Source organism: Equus quagga, chromosome 2, assembly GCF_021613505.1.
Source record: "Equus quagga isolate Etosha38 chromosome 2, UCLA_HA_Equagga_1.0, whole genome shotgun sequence".
Classification (NCBI taxonomy): Eukaryota; Metazoa; Chordata; class Mammalia; order Perissodactyla; family Equidae; genus Equus; species Equus quagga.
In genome coordinates this window covers 66,137,565-66,158,838 of record NC_060268.1, presented here as the reverse complement: position 1 = coordinate 66,158,838, position 21,274 = coordinate 66,137,565, and positions in this window count along the sequence as shown.

Sequence of the window (21,274 nt, the reverse complement as noted above, 5' to 3'; positions counted from 1 at the left end):
GATGGTAAAGGAGCAGCACAGGGCTGTTTATGAGGGGTGGGAGGAGACTTTTATCATAATCGTTCAAGAAAACAGGTCAGGAGGGAAGGAAATGAATATCAGCTCTCATTCCTGGAAGCAGTGGCTTGAGAGGGCACTGATCCCCCAGAAAAGCAAACAGCTGGAGCAGGTGATAGACAGCATGTCTGCAGGACAGGCTAAGCTGAGACTGGAACATCTGGCCCCAGACACAAACAGCTGGAGTGACCATCACAGTACACAGGAATCTCCTCAGTTTAGAGAATATTTGTTCTATTCCTAGTTGAAAATACATCTTTCTCAGACTCCCTTGCAGTTAGAAGTGGTCACATGACCCAACGTGGCCCATGAGATGGAAGTGAAACTCATTGGTTTGGGCTTTGGGAAAATCTTGTTAAAGGAGCAGGCTTATGCTATGGAAAACAGCATGGTGCTTCCTCAAAAAATTAAAAATAGAATTACTGTAGGATCCAACAATCCCACTTCTGGGTATATACCCAAAAGAATTGAAAGCAGGGTGTCAATATGTACACCTATGTACGCAGAGATATTTGTACACCTATGTCCATAGCAACATTCTTCATGATAGCCAAAAGGTGGAAGCAACCCAGTGTCTGTCAATGGATGAATGGATAAACGAAATGTGGTAGACACATACAACGGAATATTATTCAGCCATAAAAAGGAAGGAAATTCTGACACATGCTCCAACCTGGATGAACCTTAAGGACATTATGCTAAGCGATCTAAGCCAGTCACAAAAAGACAAATACTGTATGATTCTACTTATATGAGGTAGCTACAGTAGTCAAATTTATAGAGACAGAAAGTAGAATTGTGGTTGCCAGTGACTGGGGGAAGGAGAATGGAGAATTGTTTAACGGGTACAGAGTTTCAGTTTTGCAAGATGAAGAGTTCTAGAGATTGGGTGCATGACAATGTGAACGTACTTAACAGTAGTGAACTGTATACTTAAAAATAGTTAAGAAGATAAATTTCATGTTATATATATTTTACCACAAATAAAAATTAAAATAAAAATAAGGAGCAGGCTTAGCTAGCATGTGCCTTTGCTTTTTGCCTTTCACTCTCCTTTTTCTTCGTGCCTGAAGTGCAGACACAAAACCAGACCTAAAGCAGCCATCTTGCAACCACGATGACACCTCCCACCTCCCCCCTGCATTGCTCCTGGCCCTTGGCCTTGCCCCTAGTTGCCTTTGCTCCTCAGGACTGATAAGGGAGGAATGAGGACCCTCAATTGTCTTGTCCTCCCCAGGCTATCTGTAAGGATCATCAGACCACCATTCTGGCAAAGGGAGAGGGTGTTGTGACCCTCTTAGTACTTTCCCCAGGACAGAAATTCTGAGTTCATGGTGAAATTCAGAGACAACTTCCTTTTGCCTCTTTTGACACACAAAAGGACAAGCATCTCCCTCATCTATCTGAACACACTTAAATCAAGTAAACTGGATTCCTTATCCTAGCTTTAAAGTGGGGGCTGTACAGATGTTTTTTGGCTCCTTACAGCAGCTAAGCAGCCCATCATTCAGAAAACAGCTCAGAGACATTGGCATGCCTTGCCTGAGAATGATACTCAAAATCTATTCATTTCCATAAGAAAGAAAAATCAATTGTTGGCAGCACTAGGGGGTTAAGGCCCCATTTGGGCATTTTTTCAAGGATCCCTATGGCATTTACCAACATCTTGGCATGGGCTTCCCTCCACTCAGGCTGGTTGCTTCACATTGCCTCCTGAGTTGTTTGCATTTTCAGGCCCCAGGTCCTCGACATCTTGTCAAAGTGCGCCTCCCCCACCCCACCTGTCCATTCACTTAGGGCTCACAGGGTTGCAGTCTGGAGCCAGCCAGCCAGCCCAGACTGTCTCAGGCAACCGTATTTCCCCTAAAGGACTGGATCCAGTGTAGGGTTGAATATGGTGCATAGCAACCATCGCAGGTTCCTGCTTTCTTGTTTCTTATTCCTGGCACTTGAGTGTTGGAGTGGACTTCAGGTGTCTAGATCTAAGTACTTCCAGCTGGAAGCATCTGGCGGGCAAAATAACAGAAACAGGCTGAAAAAGAGAAGAACTGATCCTCCAAGGGCGATCATCCGGGAACACCTCACCCCTCTACCCCGACACACACACACACACACACACACTACAAAATAACAAAATATCTCCTAACCAGGCTTGTATAACTAGCTAGAACCCACTATCCCTTCTTCTTCTACGATTACCCTCTAGATTATCTGTCCTCCTCCCCGACCCTGGTGGAACCATTCAGCCCCCTCCGCCTTTCCTCTTCTCTCTCTATAGCCCAAGCTTACAGCACTCCCAATACCAGGAATCTGTCTCAGAGTGTCCAGCGTGCTGGAGGGTTGGGACTTAGTTAAAAAACAAAACAACAAAATAAAAACAGCACCATAGTGCCAGGGAAACTCTTCCATCACATTGGGAGTTGTTTTTTTCTAATGACTTCTAATTGTGTGCAAATAGTCGAGTTATTAGCACTTGTACGATGCTGAGAGTGAGTGCCTCCTTCAGTTTTGCGTTGTAGGCACCTCATTTTCCTCCCCCAAGCCCTGGCCCTGCTCTTAGGTTCGGCCTAGGACAGCCTCATAGAAGAGAGCACAGAATAGAACAACTAAGAGTTCCCCCTGCAAGAATAAGATCAAGCGCCACTGGCTGGGAGAACAAGGGCCCGGCTTCAGAAGTTGGCAGTGGAGATCCTCGTAAGGAAGACAGTGGATAAATCACTTGACATCCAGAAATCCTAATCTCAATCCAGGCACTCAGTCTTAGTACTAATACTACTGTTTTTGATCACAGGGTCTGCTTATGGTCATTTGTTTTCAGTCGGGCTGGGACACTGTGCCTGGGCATCTGCAGGGCATCTTACCATAGTCCCAGCCCTGGTATGGACACAAGGGAAGACTTAACTGCCCCAATGGTGAGAACGATTTATTCAGTCCTCCTGATGGGGCGTTCTTAACCTGCCAGTTCTTCATGTCAATCCATAATTTCTGGGGCAGGACCGCTGACTACCAATCCCAGCCCCTCTTCCCTCTTCTCAGCCCACAGTCCCTCTCTTCTGGAGAAATACAGTGTGTGATAGAAGTGACCCCTCTTGGACTATGTCTTGGCCAATGCCAAGTCTCCACTTGGGTCACTGCTCCTGGGGAAAAGCCCAATCTGAGACAAGCTGCCTGAGCCACAGCGTCCCCAGGCTGTGACTGAGGCTCAGTCCTCTGACAGTGTCCCTCCCACCATGCTTCTTCCCACTGGCTGGAAACCAGGCTTTCTTCTCACTTCACCCAAGGCTACTACATTGGATGTGGGGTATTATTTCTTAGTGACTTAACTGCTTTTTCCACTTTTGTGGCTAGCAGTTGCTAATGAATACAATCTTGTGTTTATTTTCTTAAAACAGGACTTTCAGCACAATAACGTAATTTGGCACCTCTTCTCTTTTCCTCATTTCCCATGATGAGATCATCACACACATAACTTCTAAAGAAATCTCTACAACCAGACTTTCCCAGGAAACCCGACACCTCCACAGACACAGGTGATGGGCGCTGGGTTTCTAGATGGGAATGTGAGCAGCAGCAATGACTTTATCCGCTCAGGGAGATGTGCAGCCTCCTCTAAGGGATGACCCCAGCCGCCAACTTTCTCCCCTCACCCTAGAAAGTCCCCAGACAGTCCTTCATCATTCTATTGGGGTCAGCATTGCTGTCAAAATGTGGTCCCTCTCCATCACCCTCCACCCCTCTGTAAATATTCACACAGCCCCATTCTCTCACCTCAGGGAAAGGGAGTCTATCAGAGGTGGTTCTCTCAGACTGGACAAATCTGCTTACCACCCAAGGTCTCCTTCAAGGTGCAGGTGCCAACTTCAACGCTGATCTGTTCTGACACGCACCGACCACAGTGTTATCTGCACTGACCACAGTGTTATCTGCTGGTCTCGTGCCATATCTCCACAGGCATTTTGAGAGCTCCCTCAGGGCAGGAATCCCGGCTCATTCTCCTCGAGGCTCCTTACTCATGCTCCCTGTTCCCCATGTTGCAGCTGAACAAAAGCTTGAATTCTGGAGTGATTGCCTTAACCTTGGCTGGCAGGAATGGGGTGGAGGCTGGAAACCAGGACACCAGGGCTCACCTCCCCGCCCTGCCAAGGACTGGCCATGTGGAAGTGGGTCAGCCATTCTGGGTCTCTGCCTTCTTCTCTCCCCTGCAGCCTGCTGAGCTACCTACTGTTTCTCACTGGGAGCACCTGAACGATTTCCCCCTCGGCCCTGTAGCAGGCAGGACTGATGAAGCAGGCCAGCGCCCTGGACAAGCGGCCTGCAAAGCCAGCAAGGGAGAGAAAATTTGCATCCAAAGTCTGCTCTTTTTCAAGTTCTCCCCACCAAGGTTGACACAAGCACTTACTGCCCTGAGCCCCCTCCTGGTGATAAGTGGAAATGCAGCTGAGGAGGGCTTCCTTGTCACCCCATCCTAGGCCTACAAGAATGCTTCTCAATGCCAGTGTTGGAGGTGGAGGAGGAACTGAGAGGGTAGAGGAGGGGAAAGCAGTGTGGGCTGGGAAGAGTTCCCAGAGAAAGTGGGCCAATAGCTGACCTTTAGCTTGAAGGCTGGGAAGAATTTGACAAGCGTATGGCCTGCCCAGGTCTGGCACTTCTCTAAGACAATGCACAGGTTGGGAAGACCTCGATCTGATTACCCTGATGGTGTGCCTCATGGGTCTCAGACCAGGGAAGGGGTTAGGTGATGGAGGAATAAAGGGAAAGCCACCCTGGAAAAGAGCAGAGCTGGGAGGGGGAAAAGAGCATCTGGGCCCACATACTCCGCCTGCCCCCCGGTGCTGTGGGTGAAGGGTGGGTGCTCCTGTTGAGGCCAGCCCTCCTCTTGTGCACTCACACCTACTCAAGGATGTCATTGCAGTCATTCTCCCTCTCCCCTGCATCATATTCTTTCCCCTGATTCATTCACTCTCTTCTTAAAACACTTTCAGCTTCTAGAACACTCCCCTTTCTTGCTTTTCTTCTCACCTCACTGGTTGCTCCTTCTAGTCTCCTATTCTGGTTCCTTCTCTTCTCCTCAACCCCTTAGTATTGGGGAACCCCAGGACTTAGTACTCAAGACTCTTTTCTTCTGGGTCTACACCCACTCCCTTGGTCATCTCATCCCTTTAAATACTACCTATATGCCAGCCACTCTCCAATTCACATCTCCGGTTCAGACCATGTCCTTGGATTCTGTGTTTCCAACCACCTACCCAACATCTCCGTTTGTCTCCAATCAAACTCATAATTTCCATTCTCCCCCACCACCAAGGAAACCAAACCAACCAAAATTAACCATTTCTCCTGTAGCCTTCCCCATCTCAGGTGACGACAGCTTTAGTCTTCCAGTAGCTCAGGCCAAAAGTCTTGCAGTCGTCCTTGATTTTTCTCTTTCTTGCAAACTCCACCTCACCAATCCTACTTGATCTACCCTCAAAATATATTTAGAACCAGATGACCTGTCTCCATCTCCTCTGCTACCACCCTGGTCCAAGCCATCCCCATCATTTGCCTGTGTTGCAATAGCCTCCTACTTGGTCTCTTTGCTTCTGCCTTTTCTCTCTATAGTTTACTTTCTATACAGCAGCTAGAGTAATCCTTTTAAACACAAGTGAATTAAGTCATTCCTCTGCTCAGAATTCTCCCAGGTCTTTAAGTTGTCCTATACAGCCTTACATGACCTGGCCCCTGCTATCCTTCTGACCTCATCTCCTGCCACTCTCCTCCTTGCTTCATCTACTCTCTGCTCCCTTCCTTTCTGTTCTTTGAATATACTAGGCATATTTGCCTCAGGACCTTTGCACTTGCTATTCCCCTTGGCTGGGACACTCTTCCCCTCAATGTCCATATAGCTCATTCCTGTTGTGGGGTATTGGAATTGGCCACCCCAAAATGTGTCTCTTTGGCATAAGGATTATTTTGGGCTGGTTACTTTAAAAAACTGCAGACATGAGAGAAACACTGAAGAGCAGAATTTACTTACCCTTTGTAAGAGACATGTACATTTGTAAAGGAAATCTCCATCTGTAAAGGTGTCTCCCTCTCTGTAGAGGAAGAGAGGGGAATGACCTTATCTCTAAAAACTATTATCAATGCGGAAAGCAAGGACTTAAATCTGCATAATAATCTTACTCTTGTTTACTGTGCTTTTCTGGTAATCTCCTACAACTGACTCCCCTCACCCCCAACATCCTCCTTTGCCTTCAGCTGAAGATGGTATTTAAGATGAGGGCTTCCACCATTTTGGCGAGTTGCTCAGTTTTCCTGAGCCTCTCCCATGTGTACATGTTATAAAGCTTTGTTTTATTTTCTCCTGTTATTCTGTCTCATATCAATTTAATTCGTAGCCCGGCCAGAAGGACCTAGAGTGGGTAGAGGAAATGTCTTCCTCCCCTACACTTTACTTTCTCCAGGTCTCTGTTCAAATGTTACCTTACCAGGGAGGCCTTCCCTGACCACCCAAATAAAGTGATACCCATTTACCCCCCACCCCCAGTCACCTCCAACTCCTGTACTCTGCCTGATTTTTTCCCCCTAGCACTGCTTTACCTTCTGACAATATTATATATTACTTGTTTATGAGTTTATTTTTTATCCCCCTCCATAGAATGTAATTTCCATGAGAGTCAGGACTTTCTTTTGTTCAGTGCTGTATTCCTGCACCTAGAATAGTGCCTGGCACATGGTAGGTGTTCAGTTACAGTTTGTTGAGTGAATGGATGGGTAAATGGGAGAACCAGTAGTTGAAATAATCATCAGCTCCATTCAGCAAATATTGCTGGTTCTCCTCCTGGGTATATGGTAGGATTATACTTTCCCACCTCCTTGAAGTTAGATGTGGCCACATAACTTGCTTAGTCAATGAAATTTGAATGGAAGTGGTAAGTATCACTTCTAAGCAGAAGCTTAAGAGCCCTTGTGCAGTTTACCACATTTTCTTTCCCCTTGGTGTGGTGACAAGCAATGTTAGAGATGGTAGCCACTCCATTAGCCTGGGTCTCTGAGTGGCTATGATAGTGGAGACCCTGCTGACTTGCAGTCACCCAGAAATACTCCTTTGTTGTTTTAAGTCCTTAAGATTTTATGGTTGTCTGTCACCCTAGCATAATTTTGTCTATCCTGCTACAGAAATGGGGTCCTACCATAACAGTATAATCTAAAATAAGTGGCAATGGCTTAGGAGCTGGTCACCAAGTGGCAAGGAAGCTGTGAGCAGATGTTGGAAGGATAGCAATTCATTATGTTGTGGCAAAATATTAGATAAAACTGCCACTTACAATAGCTTGAAAGGTAGACCTTATACCTAATACATTTTTAACCCTAGGGGAAAGGAAGATAGTAGCCAGCATTAGTTTCTGTTGACTGCATTTGAAATAAGCTCAGAAAATAATGAGCACGTTCCGAACCATGAATGGAAGGAGATTGAGAGGGACTAGAAAACTGGGGTCCTGCACAGTTGGAAGCAATAACTGCTTCTCAATCCTAAAGAGTAGAAGGAAAACTGAAAGGGACTTGGAAGGACAAAGGTCAATTAGAATCTCAGCCTTTTGACAAAGATCAAGTCAAATTTATGGGTATTTCATCCATTGATAAAAACGCTTGAATGAGTGCAGATGTCTCAAAGGGGGCGTCCAGCTAAAGGTGAGGTATTCGGTTATTCCTTTAAATTTGACAAAATGGCTCTGGGAAAAGAGACCACACATGCAGCTCTTCCACAAAAGCCTGATAAGCTCAATACCTTACCTGCAATTAAGTGGAAGGGAAGGGGTGGGGAATGGAATAAAAAGGAAGTGTAGCCAATCCAAGAAGTACATGTAGAAAATAGCTGTGGATGAGCTCTGCCATATGGAACTGACTGGAATGAAATAAATAAGAAGGCTACTAAGTTTTTAGAGAGCATTGTATTGCCAAAGAAATTATGAGTTTAAACTTTAAAACTCTGTGACTCTTTGAGCCTTAAAATGACTCTAGGGCCCTCAACCATCAATGAGCAGGAAATGTGCTGATGCCTATGTCAGATAAGGTCAAAGAGGATGATAGAGAGGAAAGACTCTTCCAGAAGGTAGAGCCAGGGGTTACAAAGAACAATGGACAAGATAGCTACTCCCAGGGAAGGAAATCAGGGCCAAAGCGAGGAACATATGCATCCCCAGGACAGAGGGTAGAAATGACTGCATAGATATGTAGGAAACCAGAATATGTCACCCCAAAATATGCCACTTTGGCATAAGGATTATTTTGAGCTGAAGGCATTGAGAAGAAGCAAATACAAGAAAAGCTCCCTGCCCACCTACTTGCCTAAAAGAAGGACATAATTTTCAAAGGTGTCCCTCCTCCTCTCTCTACCAGAAAGGACAAAAGTTAATTACCAGAAGTAACTTTAGGCCCTACAGCCTGGAATCCCCAGAGGAATCTACATAAGAAACTTTATTAACTATCCTCTATCTACCATTAATTTCTCATATATTTACCTTCCCACAGTTTGTCACCCTTGGAAGCCTAAAAAATGCTTTTCTTTGACCTGTCATTTCTCTACAAATTTATTGTTCTTTGTTGTGATGCTATATAAGCTGGAGTTCTAAGCCACCCCTTAGAGTTACTCTTCCCTGAGTTTCTCCCATGTATATATGAAATATACATGTTAATAACCTTCTATTTGTTTTTCTCTTGTTAATCTGTCTTTTGTTACATGGGCCCCAGAAGAGAACTTATAAGGGTAGAAGGAAAAACTTTCCTCCCCTACCAGTGTTTAGACAACTCCCTTAGGTAGGGAGGGAGTATATTTTTTATGATGGAGAAAAAACCAGAATACTTGTTGACCAGAAGGACAAACAATGCTTGTTACTAGTGTTGTTCACCAAATATTTCCAGTTCTCCTTCTGGACACACAGTAGGATTATATTTTTTCACACTCTTGAAGTTAAATATGGCCATGTACCTAGCTATGAAATGAAATGTGAGTTGAAATGCTGTGTGTCATTTCTAAGTGGAAGCTCCAGAGCCAATATATGATTCATCATGTTCTCTTTTCCTCTGGGATAATGACTGGAATATTCAAGATTATGGATGCTCCATCATCCTGGGTCTCTGAGTGGCTGAGAACTGGAGTCCCCCTGACAACTAGCAAGAACAAGAAATAAACATTTCTTCTTTTAAGACAACAGAGTTTTTTGTTGTTTATTAGAGTAGCATAATCTAGTATATACTGACTAACATAATAGGCAATTTGCAAAGGGAAAATCCAAATGGTTAACATGTAAATAGGAAGAGACGCAAAGAAATACAATAAAGAAATAAGTCAAGAAATGCAAATTAAAACAGCAATGAAATACTATTTCATGTCCATCAGATGGGTAAAAATTAGAAAGTAGAGAAATATTAAGTGTTGTTGAAATCTATGGGGAAATAGAAATCCCTCTGAAGTGTTTGTGGGAGTAGAGAGTTGGAGGTAACCTAGGTATCCAACACCAGAGAATAAGTAAGTAAATGTAGAACAGGATTATAATGCAATACCAGGCTGCATTCTAAACCATTAATTGCATATGCATAGGACATTATGGATATATATCTAAAACACAATGTTGACTGAAAAAAGAAACAAAACAAATATTTCAGTACCATTTATATAAGTTAAAAATACAAACATACATGAAGCCAAAATATATTCATTGTATTAAGAAGAATATGAGTTGAGGGGGCCAGCCCCATGGCCAAGTGGTTGGGTTCACGTGCTGTGCTTCGGTGGCCCAGAGTTTCACTGGTTCGAATCCTGGGTGCGGACATGGCACTGCTCGACAAACCGTGCTGGGGCAGCGTCCCGCATGCCACGGCTAGAGGGACCACAACTAGGGGTACAAAACTACATACCGGGGGCTTTGGAAGGAAAAATGAAATCTTTAAAAAAAAAAAAAGAATAGGAGTTGAATGGTGCATGAAAACCAGTGTAAATAATAGCAATAGCAATAATAATAATGATGATAATAATAGAACATTGTATACTGATGATAATTGATTACTCTGAATTGAGGATTAATTCAATCCAATGCACCAGAAGTCCACAAAAGCAAAGATCAGTTAAGATGGCATTCAATTTATGGAGAAAGCAGAGCAGAGAAATTCACATCCTGAACAAATACAGCAGAGATTTGAAACATAAGTTAGAGATACTTTTTCTCAAAGAGCTTCAAGGAGTCAGCAAGGGCAGCAAGCAAGAGTAGACTGTGGAGTAACTAATTAAAGGTCTGCCCTGGAATAACTGAGCCAGTCATCATCCCTTCTCTCTATATAGAGCAGCTGGCTGCAGTGTTTGCCCCCAGGATAAAGCCATGATTACCACTCTAATCAAATTGGAGAATCTAGCTGACGGGTACTCCTAGTCAGGACTTGGGACCAGAAAATCAGAATAGGCCCAAGACAATTCTGTACATTCACAATATAAATGGAGAAAAAGAAGAAAGAAAATAAAGAAATGCAGCCCACTAGTGATGGAAATAAAGCACTCACCTCTAGAGTAAAGTGTTCCTTTTTTAGCTACTGTGGCAGCTTATCTGATTATTCCTGACCTAGAGCCTTTCATCAATCCTGTAATTAAGGAGAGAAGCCCTTTGTCGAAATGGAACTTCAATTATTAAAGAATTAATGGAAGCTATATATCAACCTACTCTTTCATTTAAAAAAATATAAATGGACAGTTAAGAATCACTAGACATTAGGAAAACAGTATGGAAGAGAAGAACCAAGATGATCAAAGATGACATTCAACCCTCCCTGGAGGAAACAAAATTCATTCAGGAGACTGAGAACTTAAAAAAAAAACTTTAGGGCCAGCCCCAGTGGCCTAGTGGTTAAGTTCAGCATGCTCTACTTTGGCAGCCCAGGTTCAGTTCCCGGGCATGGACCTACACCATTCTGTGAGTGGCCATGCTGTGCTGGTAGCCCACATACTAAAAAATAGAGGAAGATTGGCATGGATGTTAGCTCAGGTCAAATCTTTCTCAGCAAAAAAAATAATAATTTAAATGTATTAGCATCCTTGGAGATAATCAAGAGCAAACTGCATCTATAAAGTAAGAATATGCTGCTATGAAAAGGTAGGAATAGGAGAACAAAAGAAATATTGACATTTATTTTTAAAAAGGAGAAAAAATACTGGGCAAGCAGCCAACAGTGTTTTCCACATATGATATTATTTTGTCCACATATGACATTATTTTGTCAGAAACTACCTCAAGCAATAAGGAAACAGAAAGTGTAGATGTCGGGATTTCAGAATTAGTTGATTCAGCGGGCCAGCCCCGTGGCTGAGTGGTTGAGTTTGCATGCTCCACTTAGGCGTCCCAGGATTTTGCTGGTTCGGATCCTGGGCATGGACGTGGCACTGCTCACCAGGCCATGTTGAGGTGGCGTCCCACATGCCACAACTGGAAGGACCCACAACTAAAAGTACACAACTATGTACTGGGGGGCTTTGGAGAGAAAAAGGAAAAATCAAATCTTAAAAAAAAAAAGAAAAGAATTGGTTGATTAACTCTATGATACCGTCTAGAGCCTAAGTTCTTTCCATATCTCTTCTCTGTCCTCTCTTAACGTTGGCTTCAGTCTCAAGTGATAGCAAGATGACCGCCATAATTTGAGGTATAAGATCTATATATGACAATGTCCAGAGGAAGAAAAAGGACTGTGTTTTCTCTGTTTTTTCCCTCTTAGGAACAAGAAAACCTTTCCCAGAAGCCCCTTTGCTAATTTGTCCTCATGTCTCATTAGCCAGAATTGAATCACATTTCTGAGCCAATCACTAGCAAAGTGACTGGCATTATCATCGTTGACCTAGACTAATCATCTAGGTGGAATGTGAGTTGGGGAATCCACCAGAGTTCACTAAAATACTTCCTACAGTGTTCACCAGGGGAAAGAAGTCTCACTAAGACCACACTGCAACAGATCTAGAAGACAATCACTTCACATTAGAATAACAGATCAGTAGGATCCAACAAGATCTTCCAGAAGAAAAGTAGAATAGATTCTAAGCAAAAATGGTAAGTAAGAAGCCAGAAGAGCTTAACAGTATGGCCACACTGGTTTTCTCAACAAGAGAGGAAGGTAATTCGAAATTCTAGGAAAGAATGTGTATAAGAAAGCCATGGTCCAAATATGAAGCAAAAGAGAATTAATTTGACCTGGAATCCTTCAAGCATCACAGGTTCATATCATTGATCTGGTAAACAAGGAAATCTAAGTTGGTCACACAGCACAGGACTGCAGTCCCTGAAAGAAAAAAGACAAACATTGTGAGTCCTAAAATTGCCTCAGCTTGCTGCCTTGAGGCAGTCCTCTGGCTGCAGTGCAGGGAGGGGACCCTCAACCAGAATCCGTCTTGCTAAGTTGAGGAGACAGAGACTGGGATCTGGACAGGCTGAGGTGGTTAGAATTTGTGGCACGCTGTCCTGGAAAGGAGGCAGTTCCACACACTGAAAGCTCCAGAGAGCTGCAGAAGGATCTTTGAGACTAATCTTTGGCAGAGTACCAATTTGCATGTGCTTGGAGTCAAACCCCAGGAGACTGGGGAAAGAACCACTGGAAAGCAGCAGGCCAAACAACTTTGGAGGTCACACACAGCTGGCACTAGTTTTTGTTCCCACCAGCCAGAGTGAAGAGACTTTGTAATATACGGCATCCTCAGAAGGGGAACCCCTAGTAGAGGGCCTAACTAACCCTAGAGAAACAGATGCTCTGATGCCATAACAACACAGAAAAGCAAGCCTTAGAATGATCAAAGTGATCCACAACAACTTAACTGCATGCCAAAACAAAGCCCAACATTCTTTAAAGAAAAAAAAAAAATGCGACATAAAACAAGGTAAAATTTACCATGTAGAACATGTAATGAAAAACCACCAGGCATGCAAATAAGCAGGAAAATATGATACATAGCCAAGAGAAAAATCACTCAATAGAAACAAACCCAGAAATGACAGAGACGATGGAGTCAGCAGACAAAGACCTTAAAGTAGCTATTTTAAAGATTTTTTTTTCCCTTTTTTCTCTCCAAAGTCCCTCGGTACATAGTTGTATATATTTTTTTAGTTGTGGGTCCTTCTAGTTGTGACATGTGGGATGTTGCCTCACCATGGCCGCATGAGTGGTGCCATGTCTGTGCCCAGGATCCGAACCAGTGAAACCCTGGGCCACCAAAGCAGAGTGCGCAAACTTAACCACTCAGCCACAGGGACAGCCCCAAAGTAGCTATTATAAATATGTTCAAGATGGAATGGAAAATACAAAAATAATGAGGAGATAAATGAAAGATATAAAAAGATGCAAATGGAATTTCTAGAGATGAGAAACACAATGATCTGAAGTGAAATCTATACACGATTAGATTAAGATCATATTAAACACTGCAGAAAAAAAGATCAGTGAATGTGAAGACATAGCAACAAAACTATCCAAAATGAAGCACACAGAGGAAAAAAAAAAGACTGAAAAAGAATGAGCAGAGCCTAGTGATCCTATGAGACACTTATTAAGTGATCTAAAATAGACGTAACGTGAATTGCAGGAGGGGAGGAAGACAGAAACCTATTAGAAGAAACAATGGCTAAAAATTTCTCAAATTTGATGAAAGCTATAAATCTACAAATCCAAGAAGCTCAATGAACTCTAAGCAGACAAAACAAAGAAAGCAGTAAAGATCAAGGCATATTATAATCAAATTGCTGGAAAACCAGTGATAAAGAGAAAATTTTATTAGCAGTCAGAAAAAAAAAAGACACATTGTGTTCAGAGGAACAAAGGCAAGAATTGCAGTAGACTTCTCAGCAGAAACTATGTAAACCATGACATATGCAATGCCATCTTTAAAGAATTCTTAAAAAAAACTGTCAAGTCAGAATTCTATACACAACAAAAATACCTTTCAAAGTGAAAGTGAAATAAAAACTTTCTCAGATAAACAAAAGCTTATAAAATTCATCACCAGAAAACCTGCACTGTAACAAATGTTAAACAAGTTTTTCAAGCAGAAAGAAAATGATACCAGGGGCCGGCCCCGTGGCTGAGTGGTTGAGTTGGCGTGCTCTGCTTTGGTGGCACAAGGTTTCACCAGTGTGAATCCTGGGCGCGGACGTGGCACTACTCATCAAGCCATGCTGAGGCAGCAACCCCCATGCCACAGCTAGAAGGACCTACAACTAAAAATATACAACTATGCACTGGGGGGCTTTGGGAGAAAAAGGAAATCTTTAAAAAAAAATGATACAGATGGAAATTAGGATCTACGCATAAGAATAAAGAGTATTAGAAATGGTAAATATGTGAGTATAAATATAATAAATACTTTTTCTTATTTTTAAATCTTCTTAAAATGTAATATACTTAAAAATATATTCAAATTCCAATCATGACTTTTTCTTGTGTTATTTAGAAGTATGGTGTTCAATTTCCAATTGTTTGGAGGATTTTCCAAATCTTCCTCTCATTGATTTCTAGTATATTACTTTGTAGTCAGAAAACATACTTTGTGTGATTTCAATACTTTTAAACTTGAGACTTATTTTACATCCTGGAACATAGACTATATTAGTGCATGTTTTGTGTGCATTTGGAAAGAATGCATATTCTGCTATTATTAGATGGAATGTCCTACAAATGCCATTAGGTCCAGTCAATTGATAGTGTTGTATGAGTCTTCTATATGCTTATAGATTTTTTTGTCTACTTGTTCTATCAATCACTGAAAGAGAAGTGTTAAAATCTCTAACTATAATTGTGGACTATTTCACCTTTCAGTTTTATCAGATTTTGCTTCATGCATTATGAAGCTCTTTTTCATGTACATATCTTTTCAGATTGTCATGTGATCTTGGTGAACTGACTCCATTATCATTATGCAGTGTCTCCACTATTCCCTGATAATATTTCTTCTTTCAAAATCTATTTTGTCTGATATTAATATAGCCATTCCGGTTTTCCTTTTAAATTATGTTTGCGTAAGATATCTTTTAAATTCTTTTACTTTAAACCTATATGTGTCTTTATATTTGAAGAGGTTTTCTTATAGACAGCATTTAGTTGGGTCCTGTTTTTTGTTTTATCCAATCTGATAATCTCTGCCTTTTATTGGAGTGCCTAAACTATTTACATTTAGTATAATTTTTTTTTTTTTTTGAGGAAGATTAGCCCTGAGCTAACATCTGCTGCCAATCCTCCTCTTTTTGCTGAGGAAGACTGGCCCTGAGCTAACATCCATCCCCATCTTCCTCTACTTTTTATATGTGGGACACCTGCTATAGCACAGCTTGACAAGCAGTGCATAGGTCTGCACCCAGGATCAAACTGGTGAACCCCAGGCCACTGAAGTGGAACATGAGAATTTAACTGCTACACCACTGTTCTGGCCCCCCAACATTTAGTATAGTTATTGATTTGGTTGGGTTCTAATCTATCATATTACTATCTGTTTTATTTTTGATCCATTTTTTCTATCTTAATTTTCCCTCTTTCCTGCTTTCTTTTGGATTAATTGAGTATATTTTAAGATTCCGTTTTAGTTTTACTATTGCTTATTGACTCTCTTTTATTTTTTAGTAGTTGCTCCACTAAATATTTAATTGGTCACAATTTTCCTCCAAATTATATCACTTCATGTATAACATGTCAGAACCCTAAAAATGTACACTTCCCTTTCCCCACTCAAGCCCTCTGTACTATCATAATATATTTTACTTCTACATAAATAAACCCCATAATACACTGTTATTATTTTTGTTTTAAACAATTTTCTTTTGAAAATATTTTAAAATGAGAAAAAGTCTTTTATATTTACCCACATATTTATTATTTCCAAAATACTTTCTCAATCTGATTTTGAGACTCAGAATAAATTTACGGGAGTTGAAACATGATGGTTTGGTGGAAGGCTAGATATACAGATCAATGGAACAGAAGAGAGTCCAGAAATAAACCACACATATATGAACAACGGCTTCACAAAAAAGGCGCCAAGGTAATTCAATGGGGATAGGATAGTATTTTCAACAAATGGCACTTAAAAAAACAAAGGAATCTTGACCCTTCTCTCACACTATATGCAAAAATTAACTCTGAATGGATCACAGACATAAATTTAAGAGCTAAAACTTAAGGCTTCCAGAATAAAACATAGGAGAAAATTTTTGTGACTTTGAGTTAGGCAAAGATTTCTTAGATAGGGCACTAAAACATAAACATTAAAAGAAAAAGTTGATAAATGGATTTGATCAAAATTAAAACTTTTGCTCTTCAAAAGACACTATTATGAAAATGAAAAGGGAGAGTACAGAATGGTAGAAAAATATTTGTAAAGCATATATCTGATGAAGATTTATATTTAGAATATACAAGGAACTCTTACAACTCTATAATAAGACAAACAACCTAATTAAAAATGGGCAAAAGCAGTTAGTAGACATTTCACCAAAGAAGATATGTGGAGTGTCAATAAGTACAGAAAAAGATGTTTAATATCATTAATCACTAGGGAAAAGCAAACTAAAACCACAATGATATGCCACATACCTATTCGAATGACTAAAATTTAAAAGACTGACCTTGTCAAGTGTTAATGTGGAAGAACTAGAACTCTCAAACGCTGTTAGGAATGTAAGGGTATAACCAACTATGGAAAACAGTTTGGCAGTCTCTTAAAAGTTAATCACACACCTCCCATATGATCTAGTCATTCCATACCTAGGCATTTACTCAAGAAATATGAAAGCGTATGTCCCTACAAATTCTTGTACGTGAATGTTCATGCAGCTTTATTTATAATAGGCATTACCTAGAAACAACCGAAAAGTCCATCAACAGGTGAATGGGTAAACCAATTGTGATGTATCCATACAATGGAATAGTACTCACAGTAAAACGGAACGAGCTATTGACACACACAACAACACGGGTGAATCTCACAATAAGTTTGCTCAGTGAAAGAAGCTGGCAAAAGTGATAGATATTATATGATTCTTATATAAAACTCTAGCAGAAGCGAACTTACAGTGACAGAGAGCAGATCCGTGGTTGCCTGGGGGGGTGGGGTAGGTGAGGAGAGGTGGAGGAGGGATTTTAAAGGGGCACACGGAAACCTCTGGGTGTGACGAATGGTGATGATTTCACAGGCATATAAATATATCAAAACTGGGGCCGGCCTGGTGGCGCAGCGGTTAAGTGCTCACGTTCCGCTTTGGCGGCCCAGGGTTCGCCGGTTTGGATCCCGGGTGCAGACGTGACACCGCTTGGCAAGCCATTCTGTGGCAGGCGTCCCACATATAAAGTAGAGGAAGATAGGAATGGATGTTAGCTCAGGGCCAGTCTTCCTCAGCAAAAAGAGGAGGATTGGCAGCCGTTAGCTCAGTCTAATCTTCCTCAAAAAAAAAAAAAAAGTCAAAACTTATCAAACTGCATACTTTACACATGTGCAGTTTGCTGATTGTTAATTATACTTCAATAAAGCAGTTTACACTATTTATTGACACTTTTCTTTGTGCCATTTACCATGCTAGACACTGGGGGATAGACCAGTATATATTGCCCCTCCTTGAGGTGCTCACAGTGGAGAAAGAACATCATTGTTTATTTTTCTATCAGCTTCATCCTCTCTTTGCAGACTGGTTTCTTGCAAATGGCAGGACTCTTAGCCATTGACACTTCAAGTCTCACATCTCATAGTTTATATCATTGAGGAGGGAGAGACTACTTCTCCTAAATTTTAATCCAAAAATTTCCCAGGGCTTCTGGGTAGCCTGGCTGGAGTCTGGTGACCTCCCATGTACTAAACAGGGAAAAAGGGTCTTCCAAGAATGGAGTGGTCCAGGCCGGCCCCGTGGCCAAGTGGTTAAGTTCACACGCTCTGCTTGTGGCAGCCCAGGGTTTTGCCGGTTTGAATCCTGGGCACGGACATGGCACCACTCATCAGGCCACGCTGAGGTGGCGTCCCACATGCCACAACTAGAAGGACCCACAACTAAAAATATACAACTATGTACTGGGGGGCTTTGGGAGAAAAAGGACAAATAAAATCTTAAAAAAAAAAATGGAGTGGTCCGATTAAAGCCATGTGGATCAGAGCATTTCTCAGGAGAAAGGGACAATGCCAACATGACACCACTGTTACAACTATAATCAATCATTAACATGGATACACGAGAAATGAGTTTCCCTACTGTGGATCACCAACCTAGAGAGCATCATCTTGGGCATTCTGACACTAGCCAGAGTGTGGAAGATTCCACCCCTTTTAAAACCAAACCTTATTAACACTGTTTAAAACACCATGTAAGTCAATTTGACTGATTTTGGCATAATTATTTTTCCATGGACCTTCAGGGACTAAAGTTATCACGTCAGGCTTCCATCGTGGCTGTGTCAACTGATGGAGAAAACACTTCTCTGCCATGCCCTGTGGAGGGACAAGTACAAAGTGTGATCTCCAAACCAGGAATATCACCTGAGTGCTTGTCAGAAATGCAGATTCTCAGGTCCCACATCAGACTTCCTGAATCTGAATCTCTGGGGGTGAGTGTGATGAGAAAATAGCTCTTTTAAGTTGCTGCCCAGGCATTTTACAGTATGACAACCCTGCTCACACCCAGAGTCTGGACATTTAGATAAGGACCCGAGCTTAGGATTCCCTCCACGTTTCCTCTGCTTTTCTCGGGCATGTTTTAAAATAACTACTTAGAGTTGAGCTTGTGAAAAGTTAATGACCTCCACCCCAACCACATTATAAGTAATAAGTGCTTGCTACCCTGCTCTCTATCTCCTGCTCTCTTTTTTTCTTTTTTTGAGGAAGATTAACCTTGAGCTAACATCAGCCACCAATCCTCCTCTTTTTGCCCTGATTGACCCTGAGCAAACATCTGTGCCCATCTTCCTCTTTTCATATGTGTGATGGCTGCCAAAGCATGGCTTGATAAGCGGTGTGTAGGTCCGCGCCCTGGCCACCAAAGTGGGGCGCGCACACAACCGCTGCGCCACTGCCACCAGACCTGCCCTTGCTCCCTCTTGAGCTGGGACGGGGAACTGCCCTTCCCCAGGCTCATTATGACCCTCCCTCGCTAGTTTCTGGGATCTGTAAGTAATAAATCTTGTGACTTTACTTCCTTTGTGTGAGTGTATTGAAACTGTGCCTTCAATCAAAATGGCCAGGGGGTTTTCACTTCCCCAAGGTGGGAGCTTGGATGCTGATGGAGCTTTCTGCCCACCCAATGTGGACGGCTGGTGCCTCCTCATTCAGCAGGTCATAATCTGCATATTCTTAATTTAATACACCAGCTATGGGTCCCACAACACACTTGGGCCCAGAAATATGTGTTTTAACAGCCTTCCTTGTCACTCTGCTGCATACGCAATTTTTTTTTTAAAGATTGCATTTGAGCACCTCTTCCCAATTTTAGCTGCATATTGGAATCACCTGGGGAGTCTGAACAATCTACTGATGCTTGGGTCCCTCCTCTAGAGATCCTGATTTTATTGGTGCAGTCTAGGGATTGGGATTTTGTAAAGTTCCCAGATGACCTAATGTGCATCAAAGTTTGAGAAACAGTGCATTACAGCACATTAGAGTACATTACACTGCTACACATGCTGGGCCCCTCCCCAGATCAATTAAGTCAGAACCTCTAAGGCTGGGACCTGGATATTAGTGCGTATGGAGATGTGTGTGTGTGTGTGTGTGTGTGTGTGTGTGTATTGCCCAGGAGATCAAAATATCCCCCTTATAAAGGTGATGTTGGAGAACATGGATTAATCTGCTAGCCAAGTGAGCTTGCTGACACTTTGCCCTTGAATTTGGCAGACTTATCCAGTCAGATACTTGACTTCTATGTCTGTCCCTCAATTGTTTCCAAATGTGGGCAGGGATTAAAAGGGGGTTATGTATTAGCTCCTAAAATCCGTCTCTAATACCAGGGAGAGGCTAACTTGGCTGTTGAGTTGCCCTGCTCCATCCCTGTGTTGGCCACCATAGTAGAGATGGCACTTAGGGTGCTTCCTAAAGAAATGATGAGCACCCCAAACTCCTGGCCAGGAGGTGAGCCAATCTTATACCAACCACAGCAGCCCTTGCCCAAAAGAGCTTGCTTTATCCTCAGACAAGACTCATACGGTCTGGGGCCAGTGCAGTGTTCTAGTGGTTAAGTTCAGTGCACTCCACTTTGGTGGCCTCAAGTTCACAGGTTTGGATCCTGGGCATGGGCCTACACACTGCTCATCAAGCCATGCTGTGGCAGCATCCCACATACAAAGTAGAGGAAGATTGGCAACAGATGTTAGTTCTTTTTGCTTGAGGAAGATGGTCCCTGACCTAACATCTGTACCAATCTTCCTCACACACACCCTCCTAAAAAAAGACTCATGCTGTCTGAAGAGGCTTGTCTTAGGAGATTATCTTCCTCAAGATGGTGACTCAGCCACCCTCAGCATATTCCCTCTGAAGTCCAAATTCTATTTGGCTTTATTACCCACCAGCTGGGGAACTTGAACAAGTCATTTTCCTCTCTGAGCTTCAGTTATCTTGTATATGAAATGGAGTTTTGATAACCAAGTGAAATAATGGGATAATGAATTGGAAATGCTTTGTAAGCTGTGAAATATAAGAGGTTGTTATATATAAGAGGTTGTGATAATGAGCTCATGTTCTAGATGGGGAGACTGGAGGTGGAAATGTGTTAAATTAACCCATCATGCAAAGCTTGATAACAGTTTTCGATGGTACAGAGAAGGAGCCTTATAGGAATCAGAAAGAGGAAGAAAGCTTTGGGGGCCTGTCATTTAGCCTTGGTAATCCATAGTCTCCTTGCCCTGAGGGAGGACTGGTCCTTCCTCACCACCCACCACATTGATCTTTGTTCTTTGTGCTTCATTCACTTTCCCCTTAGGGAGAGCAGCCACCACACAATGGCCTTAGGGGAGGGCTGCTGCCCCTTTATGTTCTAACTCAAGGGACAAATGGTCCTTCCCTTAATTTCCTGCAGCACAGTTGAGCCTAGAGGGGACAGCTAAACAAGATGTTATTAATAGAAAGAAATGGTGATAGAGAGTAACACATGATCAGGCTTATAGAGAGCACAGCTTAATTATTCACTCTGCTTCAACGTATGGCCTCTATGGAGAGATTTCCTTTACTTCCAACCAAAGAGGTTCTGGACTA